Raw genomic sequence first — 21,919 nt, forward strand, 5'->3', positions numbered from 1 at the left:
AAAGTGATTGCATTATGTTTTTCTTATGTTCCGGTTAAGGTTTTTATACCTTTAGTTAAACTGTTTATCAGTTATTATGCTTTAATCTGTTATGTCTTTAGTTAATGTATTAGTTTGAATAGTTGTAGAATTATCAACAGTTTAAAAGTTAACTGACTCTAAGCCTAACGCCATTTTGTTTACATTCGAAACTCTTAACAGAATAATGAGTTAAGTCAGTTGGTGCACCAGCTTTAGTTGTCTTTTCGCCGAGTGGGACTAAAATGAAACCTTTAGTTCTGTTCACCGAAATTTTGTCTTTCTGCTCGCTGTTTTTGCATAGAAACTCTTAATTTTAATTATAAAATTGTTTTTTTTTTATTGTTTTTAGCTATATTTGGCGTTTTGAGTTTTCTGTATTTTTCAATTTTTAATGAAATTGAATTTTTATGTGTCTTTGCTTTGCCGTGAAGTGAGAACTGAATAGATTGAATGAGAAAGATATCTCTATTGAAATTTGGGGAAATAAGTTTAAATGAAATTTAGCAAAAAATAAGTACCCGTAAAAGGATGTCATGTGGTCTCCACATCATACAATTTTATTAAATTCTGGTCGAAATGGTGTGCTCCATAAACCACACTCATAGAAATTAACATATTAAGGGCCGGGGAATGTAAATTTTTTACCATCGTAGATTTCAAATACTATGCTATGAAATAATATTGTATTGTAATAAACCTCAGGTGCAGTAATCACAAATTTGTGAGTGTATTTTCGCGCTGAATACTAAATGATTCTGATAACAAGCACCTACATTCCGTAAAAAAGTATACAGCAATTACAACAGTATTTTGACATATGCATTAAATTTTGAATACGTGGGCGCTTTAAGACAGATACAGAACGCAGTTGGTATTTCATTTAACTCAATATAATCATCGGAGATTTCAAATACTATGCTATGAAATAATATTGTAAGAAAACTCAGGTGCAGTAATCACAAATTTATGAGTGTATTTTCGCGCTGAATACTAAATGATTCTGATAACAAGCACCTATGTTCCGTAACAAAGTATACAGCAATTACAACAGTATTTTGACATATGCATTAAATTAACAGATACAGAACAGAACAGATACAGATAGCAGATACAGAACGCAGTTGGTATTTCATTTAACTCAATATAATCATCGCAGATTTCAAATACTATGCTATGCTATGAAATAATATTGTAAGAAAACTCAGGTGCAGTAATCACAAATTTATGAGTATATTTTCGCACTGAATACTAAATGATTCTGATAACAAGCACCTATATTCCGTAACAAAGTATACAGCAATTACAACAGTATTTTGACATATGCATTAAATTTTGAATACGTGGGCGCTTTTAGACAGATACAGAACGCAGTTGGTATTTCATTTAACTCAATATAATCATCGGAGATTTCAAATACTATGCTATGAAATAATATTGTAAGAAAACTCAGGTGCAGTAATCACAAATTTATGAGTGTATTTTCGGGCTGAATACTAAATGATTCTGATAACAAGCACCTATATTCCGTAAAAACGTATACAGCAATTACAACAGTATTTTGACATATGCATTAAATTTTGAATACGTGGGCGCTTTAAGACAGATACAGAACGCAGTTGGTATTTCATTTAACTCAATATAATCATCGGAGATTTCAAATACTATGCTATGAAATAATATTGTAAGAAAATTCAGGTGCAGTAATCACAAATTTATGAGTGTATTTTCGAGCTGAATACTAAATGATTCTGATAACAAGCACCTACATTCCGTAAAAAAGTATACAGCAATTACAACAGTATTTTGACATATGCATTAAATTTTGAATACGTGGGCGCTTTAAGACAGATACAGAACGCAGTTGGTATTTCATTTAACTCAATATAATCATCGGAGATTTCAAATACTATGCTATGAAATAATATTGTAAGAAAACTCAGGTGCAGTAATCACAAATTTATGAGTGTATTTTCGCGCTGAATACTAAATGATTCTGATAACAAGCACCTATGTTCCGTAACAAAGTATACAGCAATTACAACAGTATTTTGACATATGCATTAAATTAACAGATACAGAACAGAACAGATACAGATAGCAGATACAGAACGCAGTTGGTATTTCATTTAACTCAATATAATCATCGCAGATTTCAAATACTATGCTATGCTATGAAATAATATTGTAAGAAAACTCAGGTGCAGTAATCACAAATTTATGAGTATATTTTCGCACTGAATACTAAATGATTCTGATAACAAGCACCTATATTCCGTAACAAAGTATACAGCAATTACAACAGTATTTTGACATATGCATTAAATTTTGAATACGTGGGCGCTTTTAGACAGATACAGAACGCAGTTGGTATTTCATTTAACTCAATATAATCATCGGAGATTTCAAATACTATGCTATGAAATAATATTGTAAGAAAATTCAGGTGCAGTAATCACAAATTTATGAGTGTATTTTCGAGCTGAATACTAAATGATTCTGATAACAAGCACCTACATTCCGTAAAAAAGTATACAGCAATTACAACAGTATTTTGACATATGCATTAAATTTTGAATACGTGGGCGCTTTAAGACAGATACAGAACGCAGTTGGTATTTCATTTAACTCAATATAATCATCGGAGATTTCAAATACTATGCTATGAAATAATATTGTAAGAAAACTCAGGTGCAGTAATCACAAATTTATGAGTGTATTTTCGCGCTGAATACTAAATGATTCTGATAACAAGCACCTATGTTCCGTAACAAAGTATACAGCAATTACAACAGTATTTTGACATATGCATTAAATTAACAGATACAGAACAGAACAGATACAGATAGCAGATACAGAACGCAGTTGGTATTTCATTTAACTCAATATAATCATCGCAGATTTCAAATACTATGCTATGCTATGAAATAATATTGTAAGAAAACTCAGGTGCAGTAATCACAAATTTATGAGTATATTTTCGCACTGAATACTAAATGATTCTGATAACAAGCACCTATATTCCGTAACAAAGTATACAGCAATTACAACAGTATTTTGACATATGCATTAAATTTTGAATACGTGGGCGCTTTTAGACAGATACAGAACGCAGTTGGTATTTCATTTAACTCAATATAATCATCGGAAATTTCAAATACTATGCTATGAAATAATATTGTAAGAAAACTCAGGTGCAGTAATCACAAATTTATGAGTGTATTTTCGGGCTGAATACTAAATGATTCTGATAACAAGCACCTATATTCCGTAAAAACGTATACAGCAATTACAACAGTATTTTGACATATGCATTAAATTTTGAATACGTGGGCGCTTTAAGACAGATACAGAACGCAGTTGGTATTTCATTTAACTCAATATAATCATCGGAGATTTCAAATACTATGCTATGAAATAATATTGTAAGAAAACTCAGGTGCAGTAATCACAAATTTATGAGTGTATTTTCGCGCTGAATACTAAATGATTCTGATAACAAGCACCTATGTTCCGTAACAAAGTATACAGCAATTACAACAGTATTTTGACATATGCATTAAATTAACAGATACAGAACAGAACAGATACAGATAGCAGATACAGAACGCAGTTGGTATTTCATTTAACTCAATATAATCATCGCAGATTTCAAATACTATGCTATGCTATGAAATAATATTGTAAGAAAACTCAGGTGCAGTAATCACAAATTTATGAGTATATTTTCGCACTGAATACTAAATGATTCTGATAACAAGCACCTATATTCCGTAACAAAGTATACAGCAATTACAACAGTATTTTGACATATGCATTAAATTTTGAATACGTGGGCGCTTTTAGACAGATACAGAACGCAGTTGGTATTTCATTTAACTCAATATAATCATCGGAGATTTCAAATACTATGCTATGAAATAATATTGTAAGAAAACTCAGGTGCAGTAATCACAAATTTATGAGTGTATTTTCGGGCTGAATACTAAATGATTCTGATAACAAGCACCTATATTCCGTAAAAACGTATACAGCAATTACAACAGTATTTTGACATATGCATTAAATTTTGAATACGTGGGCGCTTTAAGACAGATACAGAACGCAGTTGGTATTTCATTTAACTCAATATAATCATCGGAGATTTCAAATACTATGCTATGAAATAATATTGTAAGAAAACTCAGGTGCAGTAATCACAAATTTATGAGTGTATTTTCGCGCTGAATACTAAATGATTCTGATAACAAGCACCTATGTTCCGTAACAAAGTATACAGCAATTACAACAGTATTTTGACATATGCATTAAATTAACAGATACAGAACAGAACAGATACAGATAGCAGATACAGAACGCAGTTGGTATTTCATTTAACTCAATATAATCATCGCAGATTTCAAATACTATGCTATGCTATGAAATAATATTGTAAGAAAACTCAGGTGCAGTAATCACAAATTTATGAGTATATTTTCGCACTGAATACTAAATGATTCTGATAACAAGCACCTATATTCCGTAACAAAGTATACAGCAATTACAACAGTATTTTGACATATGCATTAAATTTTGAATACGTGGGCGCTTTTAGACAGATACAGAACGCAGTTGGTATTTCATTTAACTCAATATAATCATCGGAGATTTCAAATACTATGCTATGAAATAATATTGTAAGAAAACTCAGGTGCAGTAATCACAAATTTATGAGTGTATTTTCGGGCTGAATACTAAATGATTCTGATAACAAGCACCTATATTCCGTAAAAACGTATACAGCAATTACAACAGTATTTTGACATATGCATTAAATTTTGAATACGTGGGCGCTTTAAGACAGATACAGAACGCAGTTGGTATTTCATTTAACTCAATATAATCATCGGAGATTTCAAATACTATGCTATGAAATAATATTGTAAGAAAATTCAGGTGCAGTAATCACAAATTTATGAGTGTATTTTCGAGCTGAATACTAAATGATTCTGATAACAAGCACCTACATTCCGTAAAAAAGTATACAGCAATTACAACAGTATTTTGACATATGCATTAAATTTTGAATACGTGGGCGCTTTAAGACAGATACAGAACGCAGTTGGTATTTCATTTAACTCAATATAATCATCGGAGATTTCAAATACTATGCTATGAAATAATATTGTAAGAAAACTCAGGTGCAGTAATCACAAATTTATGAGTGTATTTTCGCGCTGAATACTAAATGATTCTGATAACAAGCACCTATGTTCCGTAACAAAGTATACAGCAATTACAACAGTATTTTGACATATGCATTAAATTAACAGATACAGAACAGAACAGATACAGATAGCAGATACAGAACGCAGTTGGTATTTCATTTAACTCAATATAATCATCGCAGATTTCAAATACTATGCTATGCTATGAAATAATATTGTAAGAAAACTCAGGTGCAGTAATCACAAATTTATGAGTATATTTTCGCACTGAATACTAAATGATTCTGATAACAAGCACCTATATTCCGTAACAAAGTATACAGCAATTACAACAGTATTTTGACATATGCATTAAATTTTGAATACGTGGGCGCTTTTAGACAGATACAGAACGCAGTTGGTATTTCATTTAACTCAATATAATCATCGGAGATTTCAAATACTATGCTATGAAATAATATTGTAAGAAAATTCAGGTGCAGTAATCACAAATTTATGAGTGTATTTTCGAGCTGAATACTAAATGATTCTGATAACAAGCACCTACATTCCGTAAAAAAGTATACAGCAATTACAACAGTATTTTGACATATGCATTAAATTTTGAATACGTGGGCGCTTTAAGACAGATACAGAACGCAGTTGGTATTTCATTTAACTCAATATAATCATCGGAGATTTCAAATACTATGCTATGAAATAATATTGTAAGAAAACTCAGGTGCAGTAATCACAAATTTATGAGTGTATTTTCGCGCTGAATACTAAATGATTCTGATAACAAGCACCTATGTTCCGTAACAAAGTATACAGCAATTACAACAGTATTTTGACATATGCATTAAATTAACAGATACAGAACAGAACAGATACAGATAGCAGATACAGAACGCAGTTGGTATTTCATTTAACTCAATATAATCATCGCAGATTTCAAATACTATGCTATGCTATGAAATAATATTGTAAGAAAACTCAGGTGCAGTAATCACAAATTTATGAGTATATTTTCGCACTGAATACTAAATGATTCTGATAACAAGCACCTATATTCCGTAACAAAGTATACAGCAATTACAACAGTATTTTGACATATGCATTAAATTTTGAATACGTGGGCGCTTTTAGACAGATACAGAACGCAGTTGGTATTTCATTTAACGCAATATAATCATCGGAAATTTCAAATACTATGCTATGAAATAATATTGTAAGAAAACTCAGGTGCAGTAATCACAAATTTATGAGTGTATTTTCGGGCTGAATACTAAATGATTCTGATAACAAGCACCTATATTCCGTAAAAACGTATACAGCAATTACAACAGTATTTTGACATATGCATTAAATTTTGAATACGTGGGCGCTTTTAGACAGATACAGAACGCAGTTGGTATTTCATTTAACTCAATATAATCATCGGAGATTTCAAATACTATGCTATGAAATAATATTGTAAGAAAACTCAGGTGCAGTAATCACAAATTTATGAGTGTATTTTCGGGCTGAATACTAAATGATTCTGATAACAAGCACCTATATTCCGTAAAAACGTATACAGCAATTACAACAGTATTTTGACATATGCATTAAATTTTGAATACGTGGGCGCTTTAAGACAGATACAGAACGCAGTTGGTATTTCATTTAACTCAATATAATCATCGGAGATTTCAAATACTATGCTATGCTATGAAATAATATTGTAAGAAAACTCAGGTGCAGTAATCACAAATTTATGAGTATATTTTCGCACTGAATACTAAATGATTCTGATAACAAGCACCTATATTCCGTAACAAAGTATACAGCAATTACAACAGTATTTTGACATATGCATTAAATTTTGAATACGTGGGCGCTTTTAGACAGATACAGAACGCAGTTGGTATTTCATTTAACTCAATATAATCATCGGAGATTTCAAATACTATGCTATGAAATAATATTGTAAGAAAACTCAGGTGCAGTAATCACAAATTTATGAGTGTATTTTCGGGCTGAATACTAAATGATTCTGATAACAAGCACCTATATTCCGTAAAAACGTATACAGCAATTACAACAGTATTTTGACATATGCATTAAATTTTGAATACGTGGGCGCTTTAAGACAGATACAGAACGCAGTTGGTATTTCATTTAACTCAATATAATCATCGGAGATTTCAAATACTATGCTATGAAATAATATTGTAAGAAAATTCAGGTGCAGTAATCACAAATTTATGAGTGTATTTTCGAGCTGAATACTAAATGATTCTGATAACAAGCACCTACATTCCGTAAAAAAGTATACAGCAATTACAACAGTATTTTGACATATGCATTAAATTTTGAATACGTGGGCGCTTTAAGACAGATACAGAACGCAGTTGGTATTTCATTTAACTCAATATAATCATCGGAGATTTCAAATACTATGCTATGAAATAATATTGTAAGAAAACTCAGGTGCAGTAATCACAAATTTATGAGTGTATTTTCGCGCTGAATACTAAATGATTCTGATAACAAGCACCTATGTTCCGTAACAAAGTATACAGCAATTACAACAGTATTTTGACATATGCATTAAATTAACAGATACAGAACAGAACAGATACAGATAGCAGATACAGAACGCAGTTGGTATTTCATTTAACTCAATATAATCATCGCAGATTTCAAATACTATGCTATGCTATGAAATAATATTGTAAGAAAACTCAGGTGCAGTAATCACAAATTTATGAGTATATTTTCGCACTGAATACTAAATGATTCTGATAACAAGCACCTATATTCCGTAACAAAGTATACAGCAATTACAACAGTATTTTGACATATGCATTAAATTTTGAATACGTGGGCGCTTTTAGACAGATACAGAACGCAGTTGGTATTTCATTTAACTCAATATAATCATCGGAGATTTCAAATACTATGCTATGAAATAATATTGTAAGAAAACTCAGGTGCAGTAATCACAAATTTATGAGTGTATTTTCGGGCTGAATACTAAATGATTCTGATAACAAGCACCTATATTCCGTAAAAACGTATACAGCAATTACAACAGTATTTTGACATATGCATTAAATTTTGAATACGTGGGCGCTTTAAGACAGATACAGAACGCAGTTGGTATTTCATTTAACTCAATATAATCATCGGAGATTTCAAATACTATGCTATGAAATAATATTGTAAGAAAACTCAGGTGCAGTAATCACAAATTTATGAGTGTATTTTCGCGCTGAATACTAAATGATTCTGATAACAAGCACCTATGTTCCGTAACAAAGTATACAGCAATTACAACAGTATTTTGACATATGCATTAAATTAACAGATACAGAACAGAACAGATACAGATAGCAGATACAGAACGCAGTTAGTATTTCATTTAACTCAATATAATCATCGCAGATTTCAAATACTATGCTATGCTATGAAATAATATTGTAAGAAAACTCAGGTGCAGTAATCACAAATTTATGAGTATATTTTCGCACTGAATACTAAATGATTCTGATAACAAGCACCTATATTCCGTAACAAAGTATACAGCAATTACAACAGTATTTTGACATATGCATTAAATTTTGAATACGTGGGCGCTTTTAGACAGATACAGAACGCAGTTGGTATTTCATTTAACTCAATATAATCATCGGAGATTTCAAATACTATGCTATGAAATAATATTGTAAGAAAACTCAGGTGCAGTAATCACAAATTTATGAGTGTATTTTCGGGCTGAATACTAAATGATTCTGATAACAAGCACCTATATTCCGTAAAAAAGTATACAGCAATTACAACAGTATTTTGACATATGCATTAAATTTTGAATACGTGGGCGCTTTAAGACAGATACAGAACGCAGTTGGTATTTCATTTAACTCAATATAATCATCGGAGATTTCAAATACTATGCTATGAAATAATATTGTAAGAAAACTCAGGTGCAGTAATCACAAATTTATGAGTGTATTTTCGCGCTGAATACTAAATGATTCTGATAACAAGCACCTATGTTCCGTAACAAAGTATACAGCAATTACAACAGTATTTTGACATATGCATTAAATTAACAGATACAGAACAGAACAGATACAGATAGCAGATACAGAACGCAGTTAGTATTTCATTTAACTCAATATAATCATCGCAGATTTCAAATACTATGCTATGCTATGAAATAATATTGTAAGAAAACTCAGGTGCAGTAATCACAAATTTATGAGTATATTTTCGCACTGAATACTAAATGATTCTGATAACAAGCACCTATATTCCGTAACAAAGTATACAGCAATTACAACAGTATTTTGACATATGCATTAAATTTTGAATACGTGGGCGCTTTTAGACAGATACAGAACGCAGTTGGTATTTCATTTAACTCAATATAATCATCGGAGATTTCAAATACTATGCTATGAAATAATATTGTAAGAAAACTCAGGTGCAGTAATCACAAATTTATGAGTGTATTTTCGGGCTGAATACTAAATGATTCTGATAACAAGCACCTATATTCCGTAAAAAAGTATACAGCAATTACAACAGTATTTTGACATATGCATTAAATTTTGAATACGTGGGCGCTTTAAGACAGATACAGAACGCAGTTGGTATTTCATTTAACTCAATATAATCATCGGAGATTTCAAATACTATGCTATGAAATAATATTGTAAGAAAACTCAGGTGCAGTAATCACAAATTTATGAGTGTATTTTCGGGCTGAATACTAAATGATTCTGATAACAAGCACCTATATTCCGTAAAAAAGTATACAGCAATTACAACAGTATTTTGACATATGCATTAAATTTTGAATACGTGGGCGCTTTAAGACAGATACAGAACGCAGTTGGTATTTCATTTAACTCAATACCTTCGTTATCATTAGTCCAAAGGGACTTGAGTCCCGAAGGACTATTAGTTTCGTTTTGGCATTTTGCGTCGGACGGATAAATGTCGGTTCACTTTTCAAACTGTTGCCATAAAATGTTAGAGTCCTGCATTATATTTGAAGAAATTAAATAATGAAAAATCTGCATAAAAGTATGGATCTTTCTCACGTTGTCATAAAATAACGGTACATAGAGTCATCGAATTTTGAATAACGTAATCCTCCAACGAATATGAGCATGTGGAAGACCCAATTTGAAATTTGAAATTTGTTTTATGATCGATTTCCTATTTTTTAAAACTTTGACGAATTTTTGATTAACAAACTCAAGGATTTCAAAGCGAGCAATGGCAACGTTGTGAAGAAAAAACATTTTTATCTCCAGCGCGTGAGTCTCTGTATCGGAAATTCTAAAGATATGCTCGTTTTAAAACTATTTTGCGATATTGCTGTTGCACTGGATCTTATGGTTTAAGTGCGAGGAACATGATATTTAATAAAGAAAGGTAACACTTAAAATGTTAAAAAACGCCCCTTTGGACGTAATTTAAAATCTGAAACATTTCAGATTTTTTGTTTGTTTGTTTGTTTGTTTTTTATTGTTTTATAAAGGATCGTAAATCACTGTTCAGATTGAGCAGTGTCATACAGTTTAGTTCTGCAAAGATAAACTTCTATCGTTGTTTATATAAAGGATCATATTAAAGAATATAAGATCTTATAAGATACAGAGTAAAGATCCTTTCAGAAAGAATTTGAGCTAATTTAGGAGTTTGAGTTGACTAAAAATCCGGAACATAACACTCCGAAATTCTTTAGTGGGGTATTGCAAAGCATCATGACTACGTTACTTAACTGCATGACGTTGCTAAACTTAAGCTTTGACTTAGTCATTTCAGCAATAAATTAACAAAAATCTTAATTTTAAGCATGGTGAAACTTTATAGTAACGGATACTTAGAACTTCAATGGGGCAAACATCATGAAGTGTTTTAACATTTCGTATCTATGCGAGAACATTATTTTAATTTATATGTCATTCGATGTGCAGTGCATTTGGATATGTTTGTTGTGCCATTTGTTGAATTCGCCGATTATCCTTCCAGCACGCGCGCTTGGCAATTTTACATCAGCACGCGCGCGTCGTGTTTTTTTACGACATCCGTTATTTTACCATTTTTGCACGAAAAACGACAGAAATGAGTGAATATTGATAAAAAATATTTTAAGAAAAAAAATATTAATGTTATCATTGGAAAAATACATATGATATCACATTCAAATATAAATAAATTATTTTTAAGTTCTTAGGTTAGTGAGATGGAAATGCAATGATGTATTTCATTATAGAAAATTTAAATTTATTATTTAATAATTATATTTTAAAATCGAAGCTAATTTTAATATTCATCGAAGACAAGTATAGACAATAAGAAAATAAAACACCTTGGTAGGGAAAAAAAAGTAAGTTTACCATTACTTACATTTGCAAGGAAATTTACTTCTTACTGGTTACAAAAACGCACTTTAAACTAACTTTAATGTTTTTATTTATTTCTTAGAAATAAAAGAAAATAAGGAATGGAATTGGCTATTGTTCTCCCATCCAAAGGTTTCATTTTCTTCACCAGATAATTCTTGAAAAATCCGAGCAAAATCAGCTGGTTGCACATATTTTTTTTTCCATGAAAACTGATATAAAACTCACAGAGCCAAATGCATTAAAGTAAAATAATACATGGCAATTAAGGGATATCAGAAACCCTTATACCGACAATGTTAAATTGGCCATTTTCGATGTACCTTTTCTCAGCATCTGCTGTAGATACAAGCTTGAAATTTTTTCTGTAATTAAAGTATACCTATCTGATTATACTGAAATAAGCTTTTGAAACATTTTGCATTTTAGAGTAAATTACAGAATATTTTGTTAGGCGTAGTAAAATTTAGCACTTTTCTCACACACAAAAATATTTTTTTTTTAAAGTGTATTACATAAAGCTCATTTCAGTAAATATTAGGGAACCTAATCAATAAGCCATAAAAAGTTTAGATACATGTTAACAGTAGTTCGTGAGAAAAGGTACATCGATTATAAAAAAATCACGTTTGGAGAAAAACGCGTTTCTATGTAAAAATCCTCATTGATCAAAGCAGTAGATGACAAATTAAAACTAGATTTTTTTACAGTTCTAACTTTCATAGAGATTAAAGAATGGTATTTTTAGAAAGATAAAAGTGTAGAGAATTTGAAAATGCAAAAATCCGAAATCACAATTTTTTGAAGATTTTGGGGTTCCATCACCCCTTAATAACAAAAAATTACAAAAAAATTGAGAAAAAAAAATATTTTCCGAACTTTCACTCACGAACACGCGCGTGTCCTAACTGTTACGAAAAAGCTGCCATGTAGCACAAATGGCCAGTTAAAATAGAAAAGTCAAATGACTTCCTGTTGGCCCATTCCATGATGTGGAGAAGGGTAGAAAGGGGGAACAGAAATGACATTTAGACGTCTCAGCTTCGATATGCGAAAAATGTGCATTAAAAACTCAATTTGTCGTAAATTTTGCGCGAAAAAATACGCGAGTGCTGTAAGGTTATATTATGGTCACCGAATATTTTCAAATGAAGCATACACTCTGTGGATAACTGTGTATTTTTCATAGCTTTAAATTTTTAAATTTTGGTTTTGAATTCAGCTAAAAATATAGACCAACTGAACTTTTACAACATTATTTAGCACCCAAACTCCAAGGCTACGTAAAATAATGTTCTTCGAAGCATTGTCACGAATGTGTTTAAGTTGATTTCATCAGTTTTAAAATTTATTTTCCTTTATACACTAAATGAAACAGAAGGCAGATTTAATACAGAAAATGTTTACGTTTATTTTTTTAATTTCTAATAACTTTATTTAATTTACAATCCAAATTTATTCTCTAATTTTTAACGCATTCGCTGCTTCCAACCACAGAGTGAAAAAATGAAGAATCAGCGACTTACAGCGAAATATGTGCCATCTTTACAGTCTTATCATTAGCGATTTATAAGCTTCATTTACAAGTCATCAATAAAACCTTTTTTTCTTAATTTTTCGTCTTTTCAAGCTCATTCTATAAAGAAGCTGTCAGCTGCAGCTGACACCCTTATCTGTTTCATGGTAGTACTCGGAGAAGTTATTTATAACAAAAGATGGTGCGCTTTAACCCTGGTTTGATGTATTAGAAACATACATAAGAAGAAAAAAGGATGAGTTCGGAAACTTTTAGAAGGAAGGAGTATTGTAACAGTATTCAAATAATATTATGCAGCACAATGCGGGCTTAGGCTTTCATCGCAAGGATTTATCACAATGAGTTACGATCAAGACCTTTTAAAAGCGAAATGTTTTTCATTAAGGAAAAATAAATTACTTAAGGAGGCTCATACACCTTAAACCCTTTTACACCCTTCGAATATGTGACCGTTGCAAGAATTCGGATATTTTATTTATTTTAAAATCAATTACTTCCAACTTTTTACAGCTGACTACATAATATAGCTGCTTTGGAAACTAGTTACCAGAAAGTTTATGTTGCAACCAATATTTTTGTAATTTAATCCTCTTTGTGACAAAATATTTCGCCATGTTTCCACCTTGCGCGCACGATATTTTAAAAATGGATAATGGTGCATACTTGAAATTAGATGGAATTCTTTATATGAGCCCTGTTTTCTAACTGAACCAAAATCTGATGAATATTTTAATATTAAAACATTTTGTGGACGAAAACATTACATATTTTTTAATAAAATACATTTTATAAACTCGACTCTAAATAAAATAAAAATTTAACATGAAATTCTTAGAATTTTTGGTCCACAGTAGTTTCCAAATGTTATAAAAGCTATATATTAAATATGGAATTAAATTATGCAACAGAATGTTTTAAACTGTGCGCGCAAGGTGGAAACATGACGAAATATTTTGTCAAAACGCGGATCAAATTATAAAAATATTTGGGGCAACACAAACTTTCTGATCACTATTTCAGAAAGCAGCTATATTATGTAGTCGGCTGTAAAAGGTTGGAAGTAATTGCTTTTAAAATAAATAAGTTCTCCTAATTCTTGCAACAGTCACATATTCGAAGATCTGATGGGTTTTAAGGTGTACGAGTCCCCTTAAGATCATGTTGGTATTTTTTTCAAAATATGTGCTGCGTTAACATGTGAATGCCTAAAGTATTTGTCGAAATTCTTCAGGTAACTAATTTCGTTATAAGTTATTATTATTAGTATTAGTATGAATACGTTTGTATCAAGTAAAGTAGGTAAAATTGTATTTTAATAATTGATTATATCAAAGATAAAAATAACCCAAATAAATCTTGCTTGCATTAAAAATTAATACTTATGCGGGATCTAACTCTTCTTTCTAGCAAAACGTTAAATACACCCTTTGTCAGAAAATTTCCAGGATATTTCTTTTTTATTTCTGAGTTTGCAATATTAAAAAGGAACAAATGTTGTTTTTATGCTTTATAGTAGCATTTTTCAAAGTAGGTTACTATTCTTGCATTACATAAAAGGGCATATTCAGATGGGACCATTGTGAAGGAAGCTATTCTGTTAAAGCCAGTCTTCATTTTACGAATTTAAAAACAAAAATGAAATATTCTCAGCTAGAAAAGACGTACTTCTCTCACGAAACACGATGGGGAATGAATGATACGGCGAAAGACATTCTGCTTAAAATGAGAACTGATTTGGAAAATTTGGGCAATTTTCCCTACTGCTGCATAAATCCACTGATGTTGATGACTCAGTGCAAATCCTGATGTTCACGAGAATGATGTTTCATGCCTTTTCCCGGAAAGAAACATCGTCGGCTATACTGACTTTGGCAAAATTTGAGGGCAAGATGTATAGGCCATAGTTCTTGAGGGCAAGATGTATAGGCCATAGTTCTTGGCAAAATTTGAGGGCAAGATGTATAGGCCATAGTTCTTGGAAAAATTTGAGGGCAAGATGTATAGGCCATAGTTCTTGGCAAAATTTGAGGGCAAGATGTATAGGCCATAGTTCTTGAGGGCAAGATGTATAGGCCATAGTTCAAACTATATTCATGAAGAGAAAATACCAATAAAAACTCTTCGCATTTACAACCGACGGTACGCCGACTATAATCGGGAATAAGACTTGGTTTCTTGAGCTCTGTTAGCAAGATGACAAATTTTCCAAACTTAATTCATACCACTGCGTTATTCATCAAGAAAATCTGCCCGCCCTCAACTTCAATCACGTAATGATTGTTGTTTGATGCAGAGTAAACTTCGTCCGAGGACGGGTTTTGAATCATTGACTTTTTAAAGCTTTACTTTATGAGTTAGATTATGAGTATGGTGATATAAATTTACCATGCTGAAGTAAGGTAAGTGAATCGAGGAAACCTTTTAACAAGATTTGTTGGAATGCTGTCGGAGAATAAAATTTTTCTCATATCTAAAGGCAATTATGATCAAAAATTGCGTGATAAGGAGTGGCTTGCTCACTTGTCATTTTTTATCGATATCACTGAAAAACTCAAGTACCTGAATGCCATTTTACAAGGAAAAGGAAAACACGTATCGGAAATGATGAGCTCAATATCTTTTGCGGCTAAAATCGATTTGTGTGAAAAAAACTTACTGGAAAAAGACTATCAATATTTTCCGTCATTTACTCCCATTCTAGACCCGAAATTTATTCTAGAGTAGGATCCATCGAAGCATGTTTGAAAACCTTCTGTTACTAAGCTCAGAATTGAAAAGCAGATTCCAAGACAGGTTTCCTGTGGAACCCATTTTATTGTTCACAAAAATCCTTTCTTGGAGTTAGATATAACAGGAGAGATTCTCTGAATTAAAAAAATTGTTTTATTAACCATTCGCAGGCCGAATTAAAGATTATTTCTCTTCGCACTTATGATCTTCGAATTATGTGACTGTTGCAAGAATTGGGATATTTTATTTATTTTAAAAGTAATTACCTCCAACTTTTTATAGCTGACTACATAATATATCTGCTTTGGAAACTAGTAACCAGAAAGTTTGTGTTGCCACAAATACTTTTTTAATTTAATCAGCTTTGTGACAAAAGGTTTCGTCAATTTTTCACCTTGCGCGTATGATATTTTAAAAATGGCTAATGGTACAGAGTTGAAATTGGATGGAATTCTTTATATGGGCACTATTTTCTAACTGAAGCAAAAATCTGATGAATATTTTAATATTAAAAAATTTTATGCACGAAAACATTACAGATTTTTTTAATAAAATACGTTTTATAAACTCAACTCCAAATAAAATAAAAATTTAACATGAAATTCTCAGTTTTTTTTTTTTTTTTTTTGTTTACAGTTGTTTCCAAATGTTATAAAAGCTATATATAAACTATGGAATTAAGTAATGGAACAAATAATTTTAAACTGTGCGCGCAAGGTGGAAACATGACGAAAATTTTTGTTACAAAGGGAATTAAATTATAAAAATACTTCTGGCAACAAAACCTTCCTTATTACGATTTCAGTAAGCAGCTATATTATGTAGTCAGCCATAAAAAGTTGGAAGTAATTGCTTTTAAAATAAATAAGTTATCCCAATTTTTGCAACAGTCACATATTCGAAGATCATAAGGGGTTTAAGGTGTATGACCCCCCTTAAAATAGTAAAAACAAATGCAGAAATATATTTATTCCACACCACGTGAAAACAGTGGCGCTGGCAGCATGCTGTGTATCAGAATATGCGCAAAATTTTAATATATTTAAGTAAGTTATAAAAGAATATTAATAATCAAATATCTCATTAATACCAAGTTAATCATTTAATGCAGTATAGACTTGATGAGTAATTTTTCAATTTTACAATTTAACTGTTTCATTTCTTAAGTTATGAGTTTATCAGTATGTGATTTTCCTTATTTTCTAATTTGAAACAAAGTTAATTTGAACCTACACTACAGCTAAGTTTTATTAGTCTATTTAGGGTTGTAATATTTAGTGGCAACAATCTGTAAAGTGAAACGGCGTTTAGAGCGAAACGGTACAAAATGTCAAATTGAAATTAACAGTCCTTCTGGGCTAATGCATTTTATCGTTTCATTACTTTCCGCAGCCATATAGTTTATCGTTTTTAATTTGTTAATTTTTTAACCGAGCAAAACAAAAAATTTTAATGCACTTATTTGCTTCATAATTTAAAGTAAAGGCACTGTAAAATCAGCTCGTACATTTGACGACTCGTGAGCAACAGGTCACTGAACTCTTGTAACACGTGACTGTATGTCAATACAAACTTCATCTGCTTTTGTTCTTTGATACGTAGGAACAAAAAGCTTTAAAGGTAAAAAGGCAATGACCATTAATTATTGGATAATTGATCGATGAGAGCACATTAAACATCACTCAATCTTTGATGTTCATCATACACGGATTATACAAGCACATTAATTAATTTCCGGAAATTAAGGAGAGTTAATCTGTTTTTAATTTTCATTTATATTTTTCTTTCTTTTCTTTTATGGGTTCGGTTTTTTCTTTTAAAACTTTACAGGTAAGAAATTGTCGATATATGAGACTATTTCGATGAGTTCCGAAAAAAAAGTTTAAAGTGTTTTGCTAATTAATCTAAAATTTTAATCATTAGGGGTAATATAAAAAACTACCGAAAGGTCTTCCTCTATAATACTCTAATAAATGAATATTTTAAGAATATTAAATGGAAATTTGCTGCAATGAACGATATAAAATGAAGTTATAAGCTATTTTCTCACTCCATTCTCTATGCCTTCGCGGTGTAAACGCTCGGTGCGTATTCGAGACGCTCAGGTTAGTGTCCCGGTGAGGTCAGTGCTCATTTTTCACGTCTCTCGCATCAGAAATGCTAATGACTCTTAAGTGGCGCCCGAACTAAAAAGGAGGTGGCTAATGATTCTTCACCACTAAGACTTGGCGATTGGGTCCCCTAATCCCCAGTCCTTCTTTGCTGTATGCTTTCGTGGTGTAAAAGTAGCACACTCGGCGTGTATTCGAGATGTTTAGGTTACTGTCCCGGCGAGGTCAGTGCTCATTTTTCACGTCTCTCGCATCAGAAATGCTAATGACTCTTAAGTGGCGCCCGAACTAAAAAGGAGGTGGCTAATGATTCTTCACCACTAAGACTTGGCGATTGGGTCCCCTAATCCCCAGACCCTCTTTGCTGTATGCTTTCGTGGTGTAAAAGTAGCACACTCGGCGTGTATTCGAGAAGCTCAGGTTAGTGTCCCGGCGAGGTCAGTGCTCATTTTTCACGTCTCTCGCATCAGAAATGCTAATGACTCTTAAGTGGCGCCCGAACTAAAAAGGAGGTGGCTAATGATTCTTCACCACTAAGACTTGGCGATTGGGTCCCCTAATCCCCAGACTCTCTTTGCTGTATGCTTTCGTGGTGTAAAAGTAGCACACTCGGCGTGTATTCGAGAAGCTCAGGTTAGTGTCCCGGCGAGGTCAGTGCTCATTTTTCACGTCTCTCGCATCAGAAATGCTAATGACTCTTAAGTGGCGCCCGAACTAAAAAGAAGGTGGCTAATGATTCTTCACCACTAAGACTTGGCGATTGGGTCCCCTAATCCCCAGACCCTCTTTGCTGTATGCTTTCGTGGTGTAAAAGTAGCACACTCGGCGTGTATTCGAGATGTTGAGGTTAGTGTCCCGGCGAGGTCAGTGCTCAATTTTCACGTCTCTCGAATCAGAAATGCTAATGACTCTTAAGTGGCGCCCGAACTAAAAAGGAGGTGGCTAATGATTCTTCACCACTAAGACTTGGCGATTGGATCCCCCTAATCCCCAGTCCCTCTTTACTGTATGCTTTCGTGGTGTAAAAGTAGCACACTCGGCGTGTATTCGAGATGTTCAGGTTAGTGTCCCGGCGAGGTCAGTGCTCATTTTTCACGTCTCTCGCATCAGAAATGCTAATGACTCTTAAGTGGCGCCCGAACTAAAAAGGAGGTGGCTAATGATTCTTCACCACTAAGACTTGGCGATTGGGTCCCCTAATCCCCAGACCCTCTTTGCTGTATGCTTTCGTGGTGTAAAAGTAGCACACTCGGCGTGTATTCGAGAAGCTCAGGTTAGTGTCCCGGCGAGGTCAGTGCTCATTTTTCACGTCTCTCGCATCAGAAATGCTAATGACTCTTAAGTGGCGCCCGAACTAAAAAGGAGGTGGCTAATGATTCTTCACCACTAAGACTTGGCGATTGGGTCCCCTAATCCCCAGACCCTCTTTGCTGTATGCTTTCGTGGTGTAAAAGTAGCACACTCGGCGTGTATTCCAGATGTTTAGGTTAGTGTCCCGGCGAGGTCAGTGCTCATTTTTCACGTCTTTCGCATCAGAAATGCTAATGACTCTTAAGTGGCGCCCGAACTAAAAAGGAGGTGGCTAATGACTCTTCACCACTAAGACTTAGCGATTGGGTCCCCTAATCCCCAGTCCCTCTTTACTGTATGCTTTCGTGGTGTAAAAGTAGCACACTCGGCTTGTATTCGAGATGTTCAGGTTAGTGTCCCGGCGAGGTCAGTGCTCATTTTTCACGTCTCTCGCATCAGAAATGCTAATGACTCATAAGTGGCGCCCGAACTAAAAAGGAGGTGGCTAATGATTCTTCACCACTAAGACTTGGCGATTGGGTCCCCTAATCCCCAGACCCTCTTTGCTGTATGCTTTCGTGGTGTAAAAGTAGCACACTCGGCGTGTATTCGAGAAGCTCAGGTTAGTGTCCCGGCGAGGTCAGTGCTCATTTTTCACGTCTCTCGCATCAGAAATGCTAATGACTCTTAAGTGGCGCCCGAACTTAAAAGGAGGTGGCTAATGATTCTTCACCACTAAGACTTGGCGATTGGGTCCCCTAATCCCCAGTCCATCTTTACTGTATGCTTTCGTGGTGTAAAAGTAGCACACTCGGCGTGTATTCGAGAAGCTCAGGTTAGTGTCCCGGCGAGGTCAGTGCTCATTTTTCACGTCTCTCGCATCAGAAATGCTAATGACTCTTAAGTGGCGCCCGAACTAAAAAGGAGGTGGCTAATGATTCTTCACCACTAAGACTTGGCGATTGGGTCCCCTAATCCCCAGTCTCTCTTTGCTATATGCTTTCGTGGTGTAAAAGTAGCACACTCGGCGTGTATTCGAGATGTTCAGGTTAGTGTCCCGGCGAGGTCAGTGCTCATTTTTCACGTCTCTCGCATCAGAAATGCTAATGACTCTTAAGTGGCGCCCGAACTAAAAAGGAGGTGGCTAATGATCCTTCACCACTAAGACTTGGCTATTGGGTCCCCTAATCCTCAGTCTCTCTTTCCTATATGCTTTCGTGGTGTAAAAGTAGCACACTCGGCGTGTATTCGAGAAGCTCAGGTTAGTGTCCCGGCGAGGTCAGTGCTCATTTTTCACGTCTCTCGCATCAGAAATGCTAATGACTCTTAAGTGTCGCCCGACTAAAAAGGAGGTGGCTAATGATTCTTCACCACTAAGACTTGGCGATTGGGTCCCCTAATCCCCAGTCCCTCTTTACTGTATGCTTTCGTCGTGTAAAAGTAGCACACTCGGCGTGTATTCGAGAGGCTCAGGTTAGTGTCCCGGCGAGGTCAGTGCTCATTTTTCACGTCTCTCGAATCAGAAATGCTAATGACTCTTAAGTGGCGCCCGAACTAAAAAGGAGGTGGCTAATGATTCTTCACCACTAAGACTTGGCGATTGGGTCCCCTAATCCCCAGTCCCTCTTTACTGTATGCTTTCGTGGTGTAAAAGTAGCACACTCGGCGTGTATTCGAGATGTTCAGGTTAGTGTCCCGGCGAGGTCAGTGCTCATTTTTCACGTCTCTCGAATCAGAAATGCTAATGACTCTTAAGTGGCGCCCGAACTAAAAAGGAGGTGGCTAATGATTCTTCACCACTAAGACTTGGCGATTGGGTCCCCTAATCCCCAGAACCTCTTTGCTGTATGCTTTCGTGCTGTAAAAGTAGCACACTCGGCGTGTATTCGAGATGTTTAGGTTAGTGTCCCGGCGAGGTCAATGCTCATTTTTCACGTCTCTCGCATCAGAAATGCTAATGACTCTTAAGTGGCGCCCGAACTAAAAAGGAGGTGGCTAATGATTCTTCACCACTAAGACTTGGCGATTGGCTCCCCTAATCTCCAGTCCCTCTTTACTGTATGCTTTCGTGGTGTAAAAGTAGCACACTCGGCGTGTATTCGAGATGTTCAGGTTAGTGTCCCAGCGAGGTCAGTGCTCATTTTTCACGTCTCTCGCATCAGAAATGCTAATGACTCTTAAGTGGCGCCCGAACTAAAAAGGAGGTGGCTAATGATTCTTCACCACTAAGACTTGGCGATTGGGTCCCCTAATCCCCAGTCCGTCTTTACTGTATGCTTTCGTGGTGTAAAAGTAGCACACTCGGCGTGTATTCGAGATGTTCAGGTTAGTGTCCCGGCGAGGTCAGTGCTCATTTTTCACGTCTCTCGCATCAGAAATGCTAATGACTCTTAAGTGGCGCTCGAACTTAAAAGGAGGTGGCTAATGATTCTTCACCACTAAGACTTGGCGATTGGGTCCCCTAATCCCCAGTCCCTCTTTACTGTATGCTTTCGTGGTGTAAAAGTAGCACACTCGGCGTGTATTCGAGAAGCTCAGGTTAGTGTCCCGGCGAGGTCAGTGCTCATTTTTCACGTCTCTCGCATCAGAAATGCTAATGACTCTTAAGTGGCGCCCGAACTAAAAAGGAGGTGGCTAATG

At 34.2% G+C, this 21,919-nt stretch overlaps 1 protein-coding gene across 2 annotated transcripts in view; it reads left to right on the plus strand.

Annotated features, from left to right (window-relative positions):
• LOC118182638 (hemicentin-2-like) overlaps positions 1 to 21,919 on the plus strand; it is a 941,057-nt gene that overhangs the window by 301,197 nt on the left and 617,941 nt on the right. The gene's annotated exons all lie outside the window — the stretch shown is intronic.

Source organism: Stegodyphus dumicola, chromosome 5, assembly GCF_044657685.1.
Source record: "Stegodyphus dumicola isolate Sdum_Otavi_A_Nest chromosome 5, ASM4465768v1".
Lineage (NCBI taxonomy): Eukaryota > Metazoa > Arthropoda > Arachnida > Araneae > Eresidae > Stegodyphus > Stegodyphus dumicola.